The sequence below is a fragment of the Sinocyclocheilus rhinocerous genome, unplaced genomic scaffold, assembly GCF_001515625.1.
Source record: "Sinocyclocheilus rhinocerous isolate Xijiao unplaced genomic scaffold, SAMN03320098_v1.1 scaffold532, whole genome shotgun sequence".
Taxonomy (NCBI): Eukaryota; Metazoa; Chordata; class Actinopteri; order Cypriniformes; family Cyprinidae; genus Sinocyclocheilus; species Sinocyclocheilus rhinocerous.
In genome coordinates this window covers 502,602-508,913 of record NW_015642820.1, presented here as the reverse complement: position 1 = coordinate 508,913, position 6,312 = coordinate 502,602, and the positions used below count along the sequence as shown (strand labels likewise).

Here is a 6,312-nt window from a genome sequence, read left to right as displayed (position 1 = left end):
ATGAGGCGCCTGTTGTTGCTCGTGGTATTGATGGAGGAAAGGAGTGAGAGAGGAGAAAAAGAAAAAGAAGCGCTCCTGGAGGTGGCCCTCTCTCCACTTTCCTCGCCGCATAGCCGCTAAATACGAGCTGGCTGAGAAGTACCAGGTTCAAGCAGGATCATATCGGACATTTACAGATGGTACACATCAACATGTCCTGTTTTAACTTTAGGCTGATTCTGTTCTTCTTCCTTTTTAAATTCATATTCATGGTCCCAAAACACTGCTGTCATCATCACACACATCACAGAAATGAAATTAAAGGTTTTTGACCACAGCATGATCTGAGATTAGCTTTATTAGGTATCATTACCAAACCGGTCAGTAGGCTAGAGTTTAAACAAAAACAATTCACAGTGTTTAGAGAAGTTTAATTTTAAGATATCAAGTCAAATGTGCCCCAAAGTGAAGAACCACTCGAATTTGAGCATGTGATATGTTACTGATATATTTGATTTGATTCATATATAGCTCCAGCTTCTAAAGTCCACCCTGCTGTTGAGGAACAGCTGGAGCAGGACGTCCCAGACAACGTGTTTTTACATTAACTCATAAAAATAAGTTAAGCAATTTTCAACTTTTTTTTCACAAGTTATTCAAGATTCAACTAATTTTTAAGTCAGTTTAGTGTAATTTAATTAGAAGAGACTGAAACACCTAAGTTGAAATACTAAGAAATTTAAGGCAACTTTTTTTTTTTACAGTGAAATAAGATAAAATGTATATAGAAAATTGTATTTCATACTAACTGCAATTGTTTATCTTTTAATAGGCCACATCTGCAGATGTTATAAAATCGACGACAAGCTGGGTCAAGGAGGATTTGGCTTTGTCTACGAAGGGACTCGCTGCAAGGATGGACTTGAGGTTTAAATTCTTTTATTTTTTTGCATATCTCCTCTGTTTTGTTGACCAGGTGGCTGTAAAATTTTCAGTGAAGCCGCCAAACATGCCATACATCAGAGTGGTGAGTAGGCTGCTCTCTATATTACTGCTTCTCAGTCACTGTTTTCAGTTTATAAAATATTGATATTAATCACAGACTACAAATGAGTTCTCAATATACTGTTCTGATTTGTGGACCAAGTCATTATTTGGAATCCCATCTCCATTTAAGAGTCATATTTCCTTTTTATTAGCCTGGTCATCCCGAAAGTGTCCCCATGGAGATAGGCTTGACACTCATGGCCAATAAGAGCCCCAGAGGTCCTCAGATCATAAAACTTCTGGACTGGGAGGACAACAGAGACCACTACATCATGGTCATGGAGCGACCTGTGCCCTTCATGGACCTGAAAAGTTTCGTAAAGCTCCACAGAGAGCGTCTCGACAAGGGGACAGCAAGAACGATCATGTGGAAGGCCACTGAAGCCGCTAATGTTTGCATCAAGCATGGTGTCTTCCATCGGGACATCAAAATGGAGAACCTGCTGGTGAACCAGGACACCATGGAGGTGAAATTGATTGACTTTGGGTGCGGTGCGCTAATGAAGAAATTTGCCTACGAAGTCTTCAGTGGTATGTGTTATGAACTGCTTTGTTAATTATCTCACAGAATTGCATCCTATGTAGTCAACATGATGTGGAAATGTATCAAATGGACAAAATCTCTTTCCTCAAGGCACAAAAGCGTACTGTCCACCAGAGGTCACAGCTAACGGCAAATACCTCGCGAAGCCAACAACGGTGTGGTCTAGGGATCCTCCTATTCATGATTGCATGCGGATATTATCCAACTGACTATGACCTGGATCTGATCAGTAAGAGGAGCTGGACCAGACCTGACCTGTCACAAGGTAAGATCTTCATGAAAGAAGAAAGAAGGGCAATCTGTATTCTAAATCACACAATAAAAACCTATAGCTTGAAGAAGAGCAGGTGTAAAGAATAAGCTAATAAATCAAACATCTTTCGTCTTCTATCGCAGAATGCTACCAGATGATTTCTGCATGTCTGCAGTCTGATCCACAGCAGAGGATCAATCTAGAAAAGAGGCATCTCCATGACTGGTTTAAGGTAGTAGATGAGCTAAATGTTTTTTTTGTTTGGTTTGATCATCAATCATAAACTTCTTGCCAAATCAAATGTGCTCTAAATGTAATGTATTTAGACTATTAATGCAGATTTTTTTTTTTTTTTTAATCAGGTCATGGAGTAAGATGTGAAGAACCTAAGAAAACAACTGTCACGGCCGCCCTGTTGTTTTCTGTCTTCAATCAGCAAGTCCTGGTAGCATCTGGTGCCTCAGCTTGAAGCAGCAACACTTGTGTCTGGCAGTACTGCTTGCTTAATGCTTAGAGATGTGTAAATAATAGTTATTTGTGTAGTCTTTAAATTTATACAGATTTCATAAGAAAATTAGTAAGACATTTTGTAAGACGAGTGTTTAAGATGAGTGCATAAGATAGATAATTGTTCAAGATAAGTGTATAAGATAGATGAGTATATAAGTGTATAAGATAGAAAAGTAAGTATATGTTTATAAGATACATTAGTAAATACGTGTATAAGATAGAGAAGTATATAAGATAAGTTAATAAGATAGATAAGTAAATAAGTGTATAAGATAATTTAATAAGATAATTGTGTAAGAATTCAAGAACATTTTGTAAGAAAATGTGTAATAAAGTTTATAGAAAAGTTTGCCATATTTTTTGCGGTGTCCGAGTCATATTTGAGGATATGTTAGAACATCCAACATAGGTGCATACCAGTTTTTAACTTAATGGATCATACGGTTGTGGAGTTAGTGTTTTCTAGAATTCAAGAACATTTTGTAAGAAAATGTGTAATAAAGTTTATAGAAAAGTTTACCATATTTTTTGCGGTGTCCGAGTCATATTTGAGGATATGTTAGAACATCCAACATAGAAGGTGCATACCAGTTTTTAACTTAATGGATCATACGGTTGTGGAGTTAGTGTTTTCTTTTTTTTTTCCAGTTGTATTGCCCCCATGTATTGCCTTAGGATTTTATTAAACTTTGTATGCGTCCTCAATGACCTGTTGTCTATTGTGTGTCCAGTTTCGTTAAGCTTGGACATTGTGTTTAGCAGATTTAGGTCAGCTTGTAAAAATGTCCATCAATTATCTTCATAATGCTTCGCAGATATGGATATGCATAAGATCAGCATTGAAGGAATCAGAAAAAAAAACATGAATTTCGATTGTAACTATGATGATTCCAGAGTTATTAGCAACCAATTCTAACCAAATTTAATATACCCCTTAATAGGGTCATCTTTTGCCATGTTTATAAAAAATAAAAATAAAAAAAAACATCTGGCTTGCAGAATTTCTCAGTGTAGCGAAGTATGTTTTTTTTCCCCAAGGGAAAACATACTGATAAAATGTATATTTTAACATTAAACACATTAAAAATACACACACACACCCCGCATGCGTCTGCTTCCGCATCATGTAAACAACGCATGCGCATGGTTCCGCTTGCTTATGTTGACACGCACATGCGTTGTTTACATGATGCGGAAGCAAGCCAGTGTTGCCAAGTCCGCGGGAATTGGGTTACTTTAACACTGTTGCCGCAAGTTGTTTTTCCATGTCCGCGGGTTGAAGCGACTCCAATAACATGATATTTATCCCCTGGAATGCGAATTTTAGCAGGAGAACCCCGCCAAAAAAAAATGTATTTTACCCCCTGGAAGCAATTTTTAACTGGGAAACCCCTCGAAAGGCCATTGGGTTAGTTTGGGGCTAGTTTTGAGTAGCGATTGGGCAGGTTTTCTTGTGAAAACCTGGCAACCCTGAAGCAAGCGTATGCGTCGTGATACTCTCTACACAATGGCGGCGCACTGCTGCAGACGGGATGAGGAGAAGAATTGTTGAATAAAGTCGTTATTTTTGTTTTCTTTGTGCGCAAAATGTATTCTCTTAGCTTCCTAAAATTACAGTTGAACGCCTGATGTCACAGACTATTTTACCGGTGTCCTTGTTACGTTTCTGGGCCTTGATCGTGTTAGGACCCTTGCTGGGAGGGTCAGAGAGCTCTCGGATTTGATCAAAAATATCTCAATTTGTGTTCTGAAGATGAACGAAGGTCTTACGGGTTTGAAACATGAGGGTGAGTAATTAATGACAGAATGTTAATTTTTGGGTGAACTATCCCTTTAAGTTTATTAGTTTGTTAAAATTGTGTAATCCAAACAGATGGAAATTTCATATGCAATTCGTATATGTAAATATTAAATTTAGGCCAAAATATTTTTTGAGTGCAGTTTAAGGCGTGAGTAAACAAACATTAAAATCATATTATTCATATAGCCTAAACCTGACTAGCCAAATCAAAAGGAACCAAAAAAAGTAGCATTAGTTGTATTTCATGTCCCAAAAAAAGACTAGGGAAAAAGAAAGTGTGAGACACTAAGATGTTCCCAAAGCCGATCCAATATAAAGACAGCCTGCGTGTTCTTACAGTGCAGTTACGGTATGCATGCAAGACTCTGAATATGACTAACAAGCTCTGCTTGTTGCCACGTTACAGATGGCCAAAGGGTGGCGGGGAGCAGGGGATGTGGGTTTTTGATTTAAGACTGTAATATTTCAACGCTCATAGCAGTCGCAGTCCACGGCCTAACCTTTCAACACATCCCACACTGACTGGCACATCTGAGGCTTCAACCCAGCCCTCTTCTGGCTTATCTGCGGCTTCATCTCTCGCTGTGCAGACTTAAGCTTGACAACACCATCCCTGAAAGACATGGAGTTGGGTTTGTCACCTCTACCGCTAATATTTATGGGTCTTTTGAGGCTTATGCGATTCTTGCGGCCTTCTAGGTTTAGCCTTTGACTCTAATTGGCCCTTCAGGCATGATGAAGAGAAATGCCATCCTGTGGGAGACATCACAACACTCTCCAAGAAGAGCATGGCAGGGTAATGAACCTAACGTCAAACCCAGTGTTTGCTTTGGATGGGAATCAGCTTTACAGCTCTCCCGCTTAGGAGAGGAAAGATCCAAAAGCAGTGGACAGCTTGGACAATATGTTTAATTCTTGCCCAGATGACAAATCACCCCTATTCTCGGATAAAAGTTTAACATTTCAAAACCATCCACCTGGAAATTGCGAGTACAAAGCATGAAGTGATGGGGAAGACCTGCATAGGATCACACTGACCTCAAATCACACCGCTGAGGATACAGGTGTACAAGTCATTGAGTACAAACGCTCACCCTCAGGAAACACAGAGACATGTCTTAAGAGGGGAAAAAGCTTACCTTCTTTTAAAGCACAAGGCCACTAAAATCAAGGGTCCAAGTAAAGAAATTGTGAACGAATAGACCTATAAAAATTGGATTGTACCCAACTCGGGGGGTACAATCCAAAAAAAACAAATTTTTGATTTGTTTATTTTACAAATCAAAAATTATTCCATCCATCTATCTCATTTTGAGGTCCACAACAAATTAATTTTACAAAAGTGATTTTATATACATAGAAAGCATATATAATTGCAAGTAAAGTGTCTAATGTTTCGTCATTTAGTGTAACAGATACATTTATGTAATATGAAACAACATATCTATTCTCACATGTACTTATTAAGATATAAAAGAATAAGTGATCATACTAAATTTTGTTTTAAATAACTAAAAACTTCTGGCTGACAAATGGGTAAAACCTGGTGATTTGAAGGATGATGGCAAAGATGAGAAGAGATTTAAAATGACAATGAATTCGTTTTTGGGGGCTGCACTGAGATCCTTAAAGGGATAGTTCACCCAAAAATGAAAATTTTGTCATCAATTACTCACCCTCATGTTGTTCCAAACCCGTAAGACCTCCGTTCATCTTTGGAACACAAATTAAGATATTTTTCATGGAATCTGAGAGCTCTCTGACCCTCCCATAGACAGCAAGGGTCCTTCTCGTAGCTTCGTAAAATTACGGTTGAACCCCTGATGTCACATGGATTATTTTACCGATGTCCTTGCTACATTCCTGGACGTTGATCGTGTAAAGATCCTTGCTGTCTATGGGAGGGTCAGAGAGCTCTCAGGTTCAATCAAAAATATCTTAATTTGTGTTAAGACATGAGGGTGAGTAATTAATGACAGAATTTTCATTTTTGGGTGAACTATCCCTTTAAATAGTCTTTCAAAGTCATCTAATGATTCTTGTTCAAAATATGATCTAGTATAATAATATACTGACAGTATTTTTGGTATATGAACTGTTGTTACACTGAATGACAATTTAGTGGGTGTCTTCTGTGAATGCTGTTAAAGCTCTATTAAATATTATGATGCTTGAAAA

General features: G+C 38.0%; 1 pseudogene; it reads left to right on the top strand.

Annotated features, from left to right (window-relative positions):
• The first annotated feature begins 973 nt into the window (after positions 1–973).
• On the top strand, positions 974–2,309 carry LOC107756621 (serine/threonine-protein kinase pim-3-like; annotated as a pseudogene).
• Positions 2,310–6,312: the final 4,003 nt, after the last annotated feature.